This window comes from Anomaloglossus baeobatrachus, chromosome 4 (genome assembly GCF_048569485.1).
Source record: "Anomaloglossus baeobatrachus isolate aAnoBae1 chromosome 4, aAnoBae1.hap1, whole genome shotgun sequence".
Taxonomy (NCBI): domain Eukaryota; kingdom Metazoa; phylum Chordata; class Amphibia; order Anura; family Aromobatidae; genus Anomaloglossus; species Anomaloglossus baeobatrachus.
In genome coordinates this window covers 498,057,450-498,074,284 of record NC_134356.1, presented here as the reverse complement: position 1 = coordinate 498,074,284, position 16,835 = coordinate 498,057,450, and positions in this window count along the sequence as shown.

The following is a 16,835-nucleotide window of genomic DNA, read 5'->3' as shown; positions in this document are numbered from 1 at the left end:
GTCAGGGGGTGGGACAACAGGAAGGGGAGGAACTACAGGAGGATTCATATGCGCAAGAGACAACAACATCACCAAGGTCCAGACGTTCATCATCACCAACGCGGCAGGCATGGGACCATGGGGGACAGGGATCAACAAGGGCGCATGGTAGCAGGCGAAATGTTGAGGAAGGTGCAGGAGAACATGAAGAAATGGAGGACGAACTGTCCATGGACATGGAAGACTCAGCGGATGAGGGAGACCTTGGTCAAATTTCAGTTGAAAGAGGTTGGGGGGAGATGTCAGAGGAAGAAAGAACGGTTAGCAAGCCCATGCCACAAACACAGTGCGCAAGTCACATGAGCGCCTTCTTGCTGCACTACCTCCAACATGACCCTCGTATTGTCAAAATTACAAGTGATGATGACTACTCACTTGCCACACTATTAGATCCCCGGTACAAGTCCAAATTTTGTGACATAATTCCTTCCATAGAAAGGGACGCACGTATGCAGAAGGATCAGCAAAAGCTGTTACTTGATCTTAGCTCGGCTTTTCCACTAAACAACCGTGGTGCACGGAGTGAATCTCCCAGTTGTAACTTGACAAACATGGGACGGTCTCGTCATCTTCAACAGTCTACCCGTACCAGCAGCACCGTATCTGGTGCTAGTAACAGCAATTTTATTGAATCTTTTCATAATTTTTTTAGACCATCCTTTGCAAGGCCACCAGAGACAACAAGTTTGACACATAGTCAACGGCTGGAGAGGATGATACAGGAGTATCTCCAAATGAACATCGATGCCATGACTTTGCAAATGGAGCTTTGCTCATTTTGGGCTTCAAATCTTGAAAAATGGCCAGAGCTCTCCACTTACGCCTTGGAGATTTTGTCGTGTCCAGCTGCCAGCGTTGTCTCTGAACGTGTCTTCAGTGCTGCTGGGTGTGTGCTGACAGATAAGCACACGCGTCTGTCCAGTGGCAATGTGGACAGACTAATGTTCATCAAAATGAACAAGTCATGGATCCACAAGGAATTTACTACCCCTGTGTCATCCTGGGGAGAGTAAATGCTTGTGGATTTGTAATGTGCTTGATGCAAATCAAAACATCCTGTTTGCAACAGGGGCACAAGTGCTGCCACTGAAGGGGTGGGTGTCTGTGTGGCCCAATTTTTGGAAAAAAGGTAGACTCCACTTGAAGTAACCCTTGCTTGCAGTATTTCTAAAAATGATCCAAGATAAACAGATCTGGGATCAGCAAAGACTTTGCTACCTACGCCGGTGTCATCCTGGGGACGGTTAAGTATGGCATATTTTTGAATGTGCTTGATGCAAATCTAGCTGTGAAGTGTACAACTGGGGCACAAGTGCTGCCACTGAAGGGAAGGGTGTCTGTGTGGTCCAATTTTTGGAAAAAAGGGAGACTCCGCTTGAAGTCACCTTGCGGTATTTTTCATGATTTTAGAAGGGCCTTCCATGCCTATATCTGTGTCTCGTCCTCTTTTTCCTTGTTACGCTGTTTTGTTTTCACATGAGAATTTGTTCTTGTCACTTTCCCATGTGTTTGTGTTGTGTTGTGAGTTGTTTGTCACCTTTTGGACACCTTTGAGGGTGTTTTCTAGGTGTTTTTATGTGTTTGTGTTTGCCTCCCATTGTTTCCTATGCGGTTCGAGCGGTTCGCCGAACCGGTTCGCAGAACCGAACTCGAACGAGACCTCCGTTTGGTGAACCGAACTCGAGCCGAACCACAGCCGGTTCGCTCATCTCTAGTGTACATTATGATCAGCACCTTCTTCATCGGGGCCTGGATCCAACTCACAAACCTTCTGATGTACGAACACTGAACAAGTAAGGGAGTTCAAAAAGTGTCAATAAAAGCCTACATGAAAAACTCCACACATAAATAGATAAAATAATTTTTTTTTTTTATTAAATTCTCAAAATAAAAACACTTAAAAAGGGAGAAGAGGACACCAGATCAAAAAGGTCCAAGCGATAACAAAGTATAAAATACAATCAATTTTCCATGGAAAAATAGATAAATATGGTTACATAAAATGCAAATGCATATAACAACCAAGTGCCAGTAAAGCGTAATATTACAGGGTAAAAGATAAATACATCATAAAGCTTTAACTTGTGCACTAAGTGGCAAAGAGCACCATAGATAGTAAAAAATTAAAAAATAAAGTGCAATGCATATGATTCACAACCAGGTGGCAGTGGAGAATGAGAAAAAATTATGAAAGTGCAATAGCTTCAAAAGCCACTAGGTGGCATAGAAACGCCTATTAGGGTAAAGTATAAATATAAAGTGTAAAGTGCATATTCTCCCACGGCCACAAGGTGGCAATGTAACCATACAAAAGAAAGTCCTGGTCAGAAGAACCAGAGACTTAAGTATACAGTGTCTTGTTCAGCAAAAGGATGCTGTATAAACAAGTAATTACTGACCAAGAAGGATGCAAGAGGGAACATCAGATAAAGTAACCACATGGAAGATAAAGAATGTATGTATAATTACCGCACGTGTTTCGCCGTCGCTTCCTCAGAAGGGGTGTGGTTGTAAGTGTAGTGAGTGTCACTATTTAAGCAAATGATAAACAATCGGCTATCGGAAAAGGGGGGCGTGCCATCGGAAAGGGAGTTTAGTAGAGCAACATTTCCAGCCATAGACAGCATCCGGACACTGGAGGGCACACCCCCAATGATGACGCATCCGGAATATGCCACACAGGGAGGCATAACCTGGGGGGCCCATTTAGACCACAGGGCATCAGGCGTCCTGATGATTTGGCCAGGCCACTCCCAACAGGCTTGCAGAGGCCCGCCCCTATGACTTGTCACCTCATTGTTGTTGGTCAGATGATGACTGGTGAGGTGTTTTGGTCGTGGCAGCCATGAGGTCATCATTCAAGTGGCGGTTCCAAATAGGACACTAGTTATGCCCCTCATGACGTGTCACTCTGCTTTTGTCTCCAGGAGGTGCATTGTGGTCCACCCTGGTTTGGGGCGGACTCAGGTTATAAAAGGGGCTAGAGCCAACAAGAAAGTGCCCAGTCTTCTATTATGCTCCGAAAGAGCACACCTCCATGTGTTGAAACCATTGCAGCTTTAGGCCAGAGGTAGGCAGGGATAGGGCATCGATGCAGGCCGCCACCACAGTTGGTAACGCAGAACGTTTAAGAACAGCTCCTGTCCTACCAGTCCTGCTAGTGCAGCCCAGTGGCATAAACAGGCCTGCTGCTGCTGATGCACCTGCTGTCCACAGGTGTGTCCCCTATGCACACGGACAGCGTACCCAATGGCCCCTGTGTTGTTAACAGGGAGTTCCGGGGCTGGGTGGTCGTGTGGACTCTGTGACACTAACAGGGCTTCAAGTCTCCAGATCCGAGTGGCGTCTAACTCGGATCAGGCTACTATTTGTTTCAGAGTCAACCTGCTCTGTATCCTCCACCTAACCTTCCAGTTGCCAACCTCTCCTTTTCCATCTAGGAGCACGGTGGACACCGAATGGCGATTGGGATGTATACCTTTCTCTTTCTTTTCTTCTTAATTTTTTTTATATAGCGGTAACATAGTATATACCACCTTATCCAAATCTGCCAGTCCCACCATAACAGATGTTGTTTCTTCAGCAAATGCTACTGTTGCTTAACCACCAAACCCATGGACACAAACTTTTTTACCCTTTCCAACACACCTGTTCCCCTTTCCACCTGCATCTGTCCTTTTTCAACTCAGTTTGTATATGACCAAAAGTGCAACTCTGCAGCGACACTGTACTCAATGCCTTCTCATCATAGCAGCCAGCCCTCGGTCCCTCAGATATGGACAAGTAAAATACCATTTCCTCCTAGCCATGACAAAGCGTTGAGATTCACTCTGTGCACCACTGGTGTTTAGTGGAAAAGCAGATCTAAGATTGCGTAACACCTTCTGCTGATACTCCTGTATACGTGCGTCCCTTTCTATGGCAGGAGTTATTTTGCAAAATTTTGTGTTCTACTGGGGATCTAACAGTGTGGCAACCCAGTAGTCAGCATTACTTGGAATTCGTACAATCCAAGGGTCATGTTGTAGGTAGTGCAGCAAGAAGGTGCTCATGTGTCTTGTGCATCCAGGAGGACCAAGTCCTTGGTGTGTTGGTGGCGGAGAGGTGAGAATCGTGCCTCCTTCCTCTGCCCTCTCCCCCCAACCTCGCACAACCGAAATGTGACCAAGCTCTCACTCATCTGCTGAGTCTTCCATGCCCATCGCCAGTTCGTCCTCCATTTCTTCCTGGGCTCCTGCACCTTCCTCAACAGTTTTGCTGATACTATGCGCCCTTGATAATCCCACTCCCCCACCGTACCATGATTGCCGCCAAGGTGCCGCTGACCGTCTGGACCTTGTAGATCTTGTTATCCCTTCCGCATTTGACTCCTCCAGTACTTCCTCCCCGTCCTCTTGTACCAACACCTGATTCTGAATAATGCTTACAGTGTGCTCCATCATGTAGATGACCAAAATTGTCACGCTGAGAATGGCATCGCCAGTGTTAAACAACTTCGTCGACATTTGTAAACTGTGTAGAACGGTGCATAGGTCCTTGATCTGACACCACTCCAGCAGCGTGATCTGCACCACCTCTGGATCAAGTTAGCCCAGGGTATACATCATAACGTATTTCAGCAGGGCCCTGCGGTGCTGCCACAGACGCTGCAACATGTGCAGATTCCAAGTCCTGTGTGTCGGAACATCGCATTTCAGGCGTTTAACCGCCAGACCTTAAGACTTCAGGAGTAGAGTTGAGCGCGGTTCGTGGTTAGTGGTTCTCCAGTTCTAGGCTCGAGTGACTTTGGGGCCTGTTCTAGATCGAACTAGAACTCGAGCTTTTTGCAAAAGCTCGATAGTTCTAGAAACGTTCGAGAACGGTTCTAGCAGCAAAAAACCAGCTAAATCATAGCTTGGTTTCTGCTGTAATAGTGTAAGTCACTCTGTGAATCACACTATTATGACATTTCAGTGTATAGTGTGCGTGAACAGCGCCTTCAGATCACTGCTGTTTCTATAATGGCGATCGCCATTTTTTTTTTTTTTCCTTGTCTTCCTTCCCTAAGCGCGCGCGTCTTGTGGGGCGGGCCAGCATGTCAGCCAATCCCAGACACACACACAGCTAAGTGGACTTTGAGCCAGAGAAGCAACGGCATGTGTGATAGGATGTCCATGTCACATGTCCCTGCATTATAAAAACGGACATTTTCTTCCAGGACGCCATTATCTGCCTTCTGCGTCTTTGGTGTCAGACATCACTGTCGCAGCTCCGTCCTCCTCCTGAGTCCTATCGCCGATACAGCTGTATGCGCTGCATACACAGCGTTAGACAGCTTAGGGAGAGCACTTTATAGCAGTCCTTTTAAGGGCTCAAACCGGCAGGGTCAGAGAGCCATAGGTGACAGGTCCTGCAAACAGCAACAGCGTCTGTGTAGCCAAGGTCAGGGATTTCCTCCCTGCATTTCACCATTAGGAGGGAATAGAAAGGCAGGCTTCCATTCCTCTACCCAGAGCACCACAATCCTGCCACTCTACCCTCTTGTCCTCTGCACACTCCAACTCATTATAACTAAGCCATTATACTAGCAAACACTCAGTGTACCTAGTGGCATCCTAAACGTGGCTATTGGACTTTGCTATAGTCCCACTAGTGCAAAGACATTTGCAGAGCACGTCTGCCTGCATTGCACACTCCAACTTTTTTAAACTAAGCAATTTAACTAGCAAACACTCAGTGTACCTAGTGGCATCCTAAACGTGGCTATTGGACTTTGCTATAGTCCCACTAGTGCAAAGACATTTGCAGAGCACGTCTGCCTGCATTGCACACTCCAACTTTTTTAAACGAAGCAATTTTACTAGCAAACACTCAGTGTACCTAGTGGCATCCTATACGTGGCTATTGGACTTTGCTATAGTCCCACTAGTGCAAAGCCATTTGCAGAGCGCGTCTGCCTGCATTGCACACTCCAACTTTTTTAAACTAAGCAATTTTACTAGCAAACACTCAGTGTACCTAGTGGCATCCTAAACGTGGCTATTGGACTTTGCTATAGTCCCACTAGTGCAAAGACATTTGCAGAGCACGTCTGCCTGCATTGCACACTCCAACTTTTTTAAACGAAGCAATTTTACTAGCAAACACTCAGTGTACCTAGTGGCATCCTATACGTGGCTATTGGACTTTGCTATAGTCCCACTAGTGCAAAGCCATTTGCAGAGCGCGTCTGCCTGCATTGCACACTCCAACTTTTTTAAACTAAGCAATTTTACTAGCAAACACTCAGTGTACCTAGTGGCATCCTAAACGTGGCTATTGGACTTTGCTATAGTCCCACTAGTGCAAAGACATTTGCAGAGCACGTCTGCCTGCATTGCACACTCCAACTTTTTTAAACTAAGCCATTATACTAGCAAACACTCAGTGTACCTAGTGGCATCCTAAACGTGGCTATTGGACTTTGCTATAGTCCCACTAGTGCAAAGACATTTGCATAGCACGTCTGCCTGCATTGCAGACTCCAACTCTTTTTAACTAAGCCATTATACTAGCAAACAGTCAGTGTACCTAGTGGCATCCTAAACGTGGCTATTGGACTTTGCTATAGTCCCACTAGTGCAAAGACATTTGCAGAGCACGTCTGCCTGCATTGCACACTCAAACTTTTTTAAACTCAGCCATTATACTAGCAAACACTCAGTGTACCTAGTGGCATCCTAAACGTGGCTATTGTACTTTTGTCTATTCACACTACTGTAAACATATTTGCAGCCCGTCTGCCTGCATTGCACACTCAAACTTTTTTAAACTCAGCCATTATACTAGCAAACACTCAGTGTACCTATTGGCATCCTAAACGTGGCTATTGTACTTTTGTTAATTCACACTATTGAAAACATATTTGCAGCACGTCTGCCTGCATTGCACACTCAAACTTTTTTAAACTCAGCCATTATACTAGCAAACACTCAGTGTACCTAGTGGCATCCTAAACGTGGCTATTGTACTTTTGTCTATTCACACTATTGTAAACATATTTGCAGCCCATCTGCCTGCATTGCACACTCAAACTTTTTTAAACTCAGCCATTATACTAGCAAACACTCAGTGTACCTATTGGCATCCTAAACGTGGCTATTGTACTTTTGTCTATTCACACTATTGTAAACATATTTGCAGCACGTCTGCCTGCATTGCATACTCAAACTTTTTTAAACTCAGCCATTATACTAGCAAACACTCATTATACCTATTGGCATCCTAAACGTGGCTATTGTACTTTTGTCTATTCACACTATTGGAACGATATTTGCAGCCCGTCTGCCTGCATTGCACACTCAAACTTTTTTAAACTCAGCCATTATACTAGCAAACACTCAGTGTACCTATTGGCATCCTAAACGTGGCTATTGTACTTTTGTCTATTCACACTATTGGAACGATATTTGCAGCACGTCTGCCTGCATTGCACACTCAAACTTTTTTAAACTCAGCCATTATACTAGCAAACACTCAGTGTACCTAGTGGCATCCTAAACGTGGCTATTGTACTTTTGTCTATTCACACTATTGTAAACATATTTGCAGCACGTCTGCCTGCATTGCACACTCAAACTTTTTTAAACTCAGCCATTATACTAGCAAACACTCAGTGTACCTATTGGCATCCTAAACGTGGCTATTGTACTTTTGTCTATTCACACTATTGGAACGATATTTGCAGCACGTCTGCCTGCATTGCACACTCAAACTTTTTTAAACTCAGCCATTATACTAGCAAACACTCAGTGTACCTAGTGGCATCCTAAACGTGGCTATTGTACTTTTGTCTATTCACACTATTGTAAACATATTTGCAGCCCGTCTGCCTGCATTGCACACTCAAACTTTTTTAAACTCAGCCATTATACTAGCAAACACTCAGTGTACCTAGTGGCATCCTAAACGTGGCTATTGTACTTTTGTCTATTCACACTATTGGAACGATATTTGCAGCACGTCTGCCTGCATTGCACACTCAAACTTTTTTAAACTCAGTCGTTATACTAGCAAACACTCAGTGTACCTAGTGGCATCCTAAACGTGGCTATTGTACTTTTGTCTATTCACACTATTGTAAACATATTTGCAGCCCGTCTGCCTGCATTGCACACTCAAACTTTTTTAAACTCAGCCATTATACTAGCAAACACTCAGTGTACCTAGTGGCATCCTAAACGTGGCTATTGTACTTTTGTCTATTCACACTATTGGAACGATATTTGCAGCCCGTCTGCCTGCATTGCACACTCAAACTTTTTTAAACTCAGCCATTATACTAGCAAACACTCAGTGTACCTATTGGCATCCTAAACGTGGCTATTGTACTTTTGTCTATTCACACTATTGGAACGATATTTGCAGCACGTCTGCCTGCATTGCACACTCCAACTTTTTTAAACTCAGCCATTATACTAGCAAACACTCAGTGTACCTAGTGGCATCCTAAACGTGGCTATTGTACTTTTGTCTATTCACACTATTGTAAACATATTTGCAGCACGTCTGCCTGCATTGCACACTCAAACTTTTTTAAACTCAGCCATTATACTAGCAAACACTCATTGTACCTATTGGCATCCTAAACTTGGCTATTGTACTTTTGTCTATTCACACTATTGGAACGATATTTGCAGCCCGTCTGCCTGCATTGCACACTCAAACTTTTTTAAACTCAGCCATTATACTAGCAAACACTCAGTGTACCTAGTGGCATCCTAAATGTGGCTATTGTACTTTTGTCTATTCACACTACTGCAAATCTATGTGCAGCACCTCTGCATGACAACCTCCTGCTCTGTTTTTAATAAGCTATAATGATAGCACAAAATACTGCCATTTAGTGGCATCATAGAACTGGCTGTTGTATTCCATTAGTGCCCCACTGGTGACAAGCTATTTCTAGCACCTCTGCATGACACCCTCATGCACATTTTGCTACGCTAATGTTATAGCAAACTCATGGAATTCATTGCTGCATTTCATAATTCGGAGGGATAGAAAGTCAGGCTTCCTTTAGCTTTTCCTTCTGTTCATAGACAGCATCTCCAAGAGCAATTTCCCCTCCACGTCTAAGTGTGGAGAGGCAGCTAGTGCGCATGCGTGTGCCGATGTACCCCAGCTGCAGCATAATTACAGTGTTTCGCGTAGTGAGTATGCTCCGCCTGACTGTGTTATTCCTGACGCTAAGTCTTCTTTTCGGGATACAGCGCATGCTCCCACACTAAGTGTGAAAAGCCTCTTTGCATAGGTGCTTGCATTCCGTGCCGGGTCTAAGTCCTGTTTTGTGCCTAGACACCATGCTAAAGCTGATAGTCTTTTTTCAGAGACTGTATTTCATGCTACTGAGCATGCTCAGGCACTTCCTGCATCTGAGACTAGGTCCGGTAATGAACTCTTTGGCCCTGGCCCTGATGTGGGGGTCCCATATAGACCACAGGGCATCAGGTGTCCTCCCAAATGGCTTGCAGAGGCCCACACCTATGACTTGTCACCGCATTATTGATGGTCAGACGATGACTGGTGAGGTGTTTGGGTCATGGCAGCCATGAGGTCATCATTGAAGTTGCGGTTCCAAATAGGACGCTAGTTATGCCACTCATGACGTGTCACTCTACTTTTGTCTCCAGGAGGTGCATTGTGGTTCACCCTGGTTTGGGGCGGACCCAGGTTATAAAAGGGGCTGGAGCCAACAAGGAGGTGCGCAGTCTTCTATTATGCTCCGAAAGAGCACACCTCCATGTGTTGAACCCATTGCGGCTTTAGGCCAGAGGTAGGCAGGGATAGGGTGGTGGATGCAGGCCACCACCACAGTTGGTAACGCAGAATGGTTAAGACCAGCTCCTGTCCTACCAGTCCTGCTTGTGCAGCCCAGTGGCATTAACAGGCCTGCTGCTGCTGATGCACCTGCTGTCCACAGGTGTGGCCCTTACGCACACGGTCAGCGTACTCAATGGCCCCTGTGTTGTTAACAGTGAGTTCCTGGGCTGGGTGGGCATGCGGACCCTGTGACGCTAACAGGGCTCACAGTCTCCAGATCCGAATGGCGTCTAACTCGGTTCAGGCTACTATTAGTTTCATAGCCACACAGCTCTGTATCCTCCACCAAACCTTCCAGTTGCCAACCTCTCCTTTTCCAACTGGGAGCACGGTGGACACTGACTGCTGATGGGGATATATACCTTTCTCTTTCTTTTCTTATTAATTTTCGTTATATAGCGGTCACAGATTATATACCACTTTATCCAAATCTGCCAGTCCCACTGTAACAGATGGTGTTTCTTCAGCAAATGTTACAGTTGCTTAACCACCAAATCCACGGACCAAAACTTTTTTCCCCTTTCCAACACACCTGTTCCCCTTTCCAACAGCATCTGTCCTTTTTCAACTCATTTTGGGATATGACCAAAAGTGCAACTGTGCAGGGACACCGTACTCAACGCCATCTCAGCACAGCAGCCATCCCTCGGTCCCTCCGATGTGGACAAGTAAAAGACCATTTCCTCCTATCCATGACAAAGCGTTGTGATTCACTCTGTGCAGCACTGGTGTTTAGTGGAAAAGTAGATCTAAGATTGCGTACCACATTCTGCAGATACTCCTGTATACGTGCGTACATTTCTATGGCAGGAATTAGTTCGCCAAATTTTGTCTTGTACCGGGGATCTAACAGTGTGGCAACCCAGTATTCAGGATTACTTCAAATTCATACAATCCGAGGGTCATGTAGGTAGTGCAGCAAGAAGGCGCTCATGTGTCTTGTGCATCCAGGAGGACCAAGTCCTTGGTGTGTTGGTGGCAGAGAGGTGAGAATCGTGCCTCCTTCCTCTGCCCTCTCCCCACAACCTCACACAACCGAAATGTGAGCAAGCTCTCACTCATCTGCTGAGTCTTCCATGCCCATCGCCAGTTCGTCCTCCATTTCTTCATGGGCTCCTGCACTTTCATCAACACTTTTTGCTGATACTATGCGCCCTTGTTAATCCCTCTACCTCACCATGACTGCCGCATAGGTGCCGCTGACCATCTGGACCTCGTAGATCTTGTTATCCCTTCCGCATATGACTCCTCCTGTACTTCCTCCCCTTCCTCTTGTCCCAACACCTGACTCCGAATAATAATTACAGTGTGCTCCATCATGTAGATGACCAGAATTGTCACGCTGAGAATGACATTGCCAGTGCTAAACATCTTCGTCGACATTTGTGAACTGTGTAGCAGGGTGCATAGGTCCTTGATCTGACACCACTCCAGCAGCGTGATCTGCACCACCTTTTGATCAAGTTATCCCAGGATATATGTCATACCGTATTTCAGCAGGGCTCTGCGGTGCTGCCACACACGCTGCAACATGTGCAGATTCCAATTCCTGCGTGTCGGAACATCGCATTTCCGGCGTTTAACTGCCAGACCCTAAGACTTCCGGAGTGATGAAAGTTGTTGAGCTGCTGTGTGCGCACGATGGAAGTGAGCACATAGCGAGCGCGCACGCTGCACAAGGCCATGTAGGCCGTGATGGTGTTTTAAAAATTGCTGGAGAATTCGGTTCAACACGTGAGCCATACAAGGCATGTGTGTCACATTACCCTGAGGATGGCCCGCAGCCAGGTTTGCATCATTGCCGCACACGGCTGTTAAGTCACCAACGGAGTCCGCTCCGTCAAGTTGTACTCCGGTCGCCAGGTGACAACGTGTTCCTTTCATGAATAGTGCTGATGATGGGAGAGTAGTCGATGCCAGCGGCGCAGGTGGACGCAGGTTATGCTCACCCACTGGGCTGCATTACCTTGACAGATGCAGAATCTCTGGCTGAATGTAGCTGGTGGGTATCTCACAGATGAAATACCATCATTCAGCTACAACCAATGGGAAGACACCACACCCTTTTTTATGCCCATCCTGTCTGCAGACCACTGCCAGACATAGCTATGAACCTCTGGTTAATTTTACCCCCAGTTCAGTTTTATGATTTTGTGTGCTTGTTACCTGACTACTTTTCCTGCTTGCTGTTTATGTACCTTGTTGGCCGATCCGCATTTCACCTCTGCTTGTTTTCTGATTAAGTCCTGGCCGTCCCATTGTGTTCCTGTTCCTCAATTAATGTTTTGACCCTGCCTGACTACTATTCTCTGGAATAGCGGTGTGACTCACATTTCCCATACATTTCAAAGTAAAACTTTGACCGCCTGATGGCATTGAGCTCTGCTGCCAGCATAGTAAGGAGGTGTGTGGTAGTCCTTGTGCGCAGTTGCAAGGAAGGGTGGCCTGACCACACAGGGTTTGCGCCAAGGTGGAGGACCCACACGAGGTTGAAGTGTATTAACTTCTACATCCAGAAGAAGGATTGAAACAACTCGTGGGGACGGCAAGACTTGTACAGCAGACCCTTCTCCATCTCTCACCATAGTTTGCCAGTGCCCAGTCAGTGACATGTAATGACCCTGTCTATGCTTACTGGTCCAAGTATCTGTGTTGAAATGCACCCTGTCGCACACAGATTTTCTCAAGGAAGTGGTGATGTTGTGTGCGACATGCTGGTGTAGCACGGGCATGCTTTTCTTGGAGAAGCAGTGGTGATTGGGCATCTGGTACTGGGGCACAGCGACAGACATAAGGTCTGTAAAATCCTGTGTGTCCACTAGGCGTAAAGGCAGCATTTCGGTAGCCAACAGCTTACAGAGGGATAGAGTCAACCACTTAGCTTTGTCATGGGTCGCAGTAAGTGGCCTTTTATTTGACCACATCTGAGAGACAGAGATCTGGCTGCTGTCTGTAGACGGTGTTGAGTAGGGTGTCCCTGGAAAAATGCAGGTTTGTGAGGAAAGTGCAGGCGGATACATGATGTTGCCTTCATCTTGCCTTCAGATCTGTTCATCTTGTATCATTTTTAAAAAACACAGCAAGCAAGGGTTACTCCAAGCGGAGTCTACCTTTTTTCCAAAAATTGGGCACACAGACACCCCATTAGTGGCAGCACTTGTGCCCTAGTTGCAAACAGGATGTTTTGATTTGCATCAAGCACATTCAAAAATACGCCATAATTAACCGTCCCCAGCATGACACCGGGGTAGGTAGATAAAGTCTTTGCTGAACCATGACTTGGTCATCTTGGCTCCTTTGAAAAACAATGTAAGCAAGGGTTACTCCAAGCGGAGCCTCCCTTTTTTTCCAAAAATTGTGCCCCACACACACCCACCCATTCAGTGGCAGCAGTTGTGCCATAGTTGTACACTTCACAGCTAGATTTGCATCAACCACATTCCAAATCCACAAGCATTTACTCTCCCCAGGATGACACAGGGGTTGTAAATTCCTTCTGGATCCATGACTTGTTCATTTTGATGAACGTCAGTCTGTCCACATTGTCACTTATCTGTCAGCACACACCCAGCAGCACTGAAGACACGTTCAGAGACAACGCTGGCAGCTGGACACGACAAAATCTCCAAGGCGTAACTGGATAGCTCTGGCCATTTTTCTAGATTTGAAGCCCAAAATGAGCAAGGCTCTATTTGCAAAGTCATGGCATCGATGTTCATTTGTAGATACTCCTGTATCATCCTCTCCAGCCGTTGACTGTGTCAGACTTGTTGTCTCTGGTGGCCTTGTAAAGGAGGGTCTAAAAAAATTATGAAAAGATTCCATAAAATTGCTGTTACCAGCACCAGATACGGTCCTACTGGTACGTGTAGACTGTTGAAGATGACGAGACCGTCCCATGTTTGTCAAGTTACAACTGGGAGATTCCCTCCCTGCACCTGCACGATTGTTTGGTGGAAAAGCGGATCTAAGATCGAGTAACAGCTTCTGCTGATACTCCTGCATAAGTGCGTCCCTTTCTATGGCTGGAATTATGTCACAAAATTTGGACTTGTACCGGGGATCTAATAGTGTGGCAAGCCAGTAGTCATCATCACTTCTAATTTTGAGAATACGAGGGTCATGTTGGAGGTAGTGCAGCAAGAAGGCGCTCATGTGTCTTCGCAGCCATGCGGACCAAGTCCACGCTGTGTTTGTGGCATAGAGGTGCTAACCGTTCTTTCTTCCTCTGACATCTCCCCCCAACCTCTTTCAACTGAAATTTGACCAAGGTCTCCCTCATCCGCTGAGTCTTCCATGTCCATGGACAGTTCGTCCTCCATTTCTTCATGTTCTCCTGCACCTTCCTCAACATTTCGCCTGCTACCATGCGCCCTTGTTGATCCCTGTCCCCCATGGTCCCATGCCTGCCGCGTTGGTGATGCTGAATGTCTGGACCTTGGTGATGTTGTTGTCCCTTGCGCATATGAATCCTCCTGTAGTTCCTCCCCTTCCTGTTGTCCCACACCCTGACTCCGAATAGTGTTTAGCGTGTGCTCCAGCATGTAAATGACTGGAATCGTCATGCTGATAATGCCATTGTCAGCGCTAAACATATTCGTCGCCATGTCGAAACTGTGCAGAAGTGTGCCTAGGTCCTTGATCTGAGACCACTCCATCAGGGTGATCTGCCCCACCTCTGCATCTCGTTGGCTCAGGCTATACGTCATGATGTATTGCACCAGGGCTCTGCGGTGCTGCCACAGTCGCTGTAACATGTGGAGAGTTGAATTCCAGCGTGTCGCCACATCGCATTTCAGGCGATGAACCGGCAGGCCGAAAGACTTCTGGAGCGATGCAAGTCGCTCAGCTGCGGCGCTTGAACGGCGGAAGTGAGCAGACAGTTTTCGTGCCCTGTTCAGAAGGCCATCTAGGCCGGGATAGTGTGTTAAAAATTGCTGGACGACAAGGTTCAACACGTGAGCCATACAAGGTACGTGTGTCACCTTGCCCAGGCGAAGGGCCGCACCCAGGTTTGCAGCATTGTCGCACACGGCCTTACCAGGCTGCAGGTTGAGTGGAGACAACCATTTATTAAACTCGGACCGCAGAGCTGACCACAACTCCTCAGCTGTGTGACTCTTATTCCCAAGACATGTCAAGCTAAAGACCGCCTGATGCCGTTGCGCTCTGCTGCCAGCATAGTAATGAGGGGTGCGTGATTCCTTCTGCGCAGTGAGAACGCTGGTGGCCTGACCAGGCAGGCTTGGGGCGGAGGTGGAGGACCCAGATGAGGTGGAGGATGCAGAAGCAGTGGCGGAACTTGGACAGACAGAGGATTGACACACAAGTCGTGGGGACGGCAAGACTTGTGCAGCAGACCCTTCACCATCTATCACCATAGTTACCCAGTGGCCAGTCAGCGACATGTAACGTCCCTGTCCATGCTTACTGGTCCAAGTATCGGTGGTGAAATGCACCCGTTCACACACAGAGTTTCTCAAGGAAGCGGTGATGTTGTGTGTGACATGCTGGTGTAGCGCGGGCACACCTTTCTTAGAGAAGTAGTGGCGACTAGGCATCTGGTACTGGGGCACAGCGACAGACATAAGGTCTCTAAAATCCTGTGTGTCCACTAGGCGGAAAGGCAGCATTTCGGTAGCCAACAGCTTACAGAGGGATAGAGACAACCTCTTAGCTTTGTCATGGGTCGCAGGAAGTGGCCTTTTATTTGACCACATCTGAGGGACAGAGATCTGGCTGCTGTGTGTAGACGGTGTTGAGTAGGGTGTCCCTGGAAAAATGCAGGTTTGTGAGGAAAGTGCAGGCGGAGACATGATGTTGCCTTCATCCAACGTTGGTGCTATCGATGTTTGAGAGAGCTGTACACAATCACTTGTTTCCCCTTCCAAACCAACTGACGACCTACCAAGCAAACTGCCTGTTGCGGTTACAGTGGTGGAAGTTGTGGGTGGAAAAAAAGGTGTGACAGCTGTCCCCACAGTCCTAGAAGATGACGAGCGCGCGGATGCACTGGAAGGGGCAGGCGGTGGATGGTTGGCTCCGCTAGGCCGCATTGCAGCACGGTGAGCTTCCCACCAGGCCATATGATATTTATTCATGTGACGATTCATGGAAGAAGTTGTCAAACTGCTGAGGTTTTGACCTCTACTAAGATAACCATGCCAAATGTTACAGATCACATAATTTGGGCGATCTTTTTTTATGTCAAAAAAGGACCAGGCTAGGCAAGGCTTAGAGGCCATGCGACCTGTTGATCCACCCCGAATAATGCTCAGAGGCAGAGTGGTGGCTGAGGATGCAGTTGTAGACGTGCTACCAGTGCTCCGACTGTGTCCAGGAAGGCGCAAGGTTACTTCGTCGTCGGTTGCATCCTCCTCCACCGCCTCTGTTGACCTCCTCGAGTGTCTGACTGTGGGTTGACAGTAGGTGGGATCTAGAACTTCATCATCAATTGTTGTGTTTGCACTCCCCTCCCCCTCAGACCGAGCCTCTTCTTGCCCTGACCGAATATTTAAGTTGTCATCCCAATCGGGTATCTGCGTCTCATCTTCATCAGTATGTTCCTCATTGTCTATAACCACAGTTGTTGGAAAGGCAGCATTTTGGTAGCCAACAGTTTGCAGATGATGAAAGTCAACCTCCAAGCCATGTCATGCCTTTCTAAAAGCATGTAAAACACAGCGAGGGGACTCCAACCACAGTCTCCCTCGTTTCCACTAACTGGGCCACACACACCCCACTTGACTGGCATCAGTTGACCCAATTTTCAAGATGAAAAAGATGCTTTGCATGAAGCACTCTCAAAAATACGCGTGCCTTTCCCGTCCCCTGGCTGACCCAGAGGAAGAAAAGTCCTCAGAGCCATGACTTGTTCATCTTGGTTCTTTTAGAGACACAGCGAGGGGACTCCAACCACAGTCTCCCTCGTTTCCACTAACTGGGCCACACACACC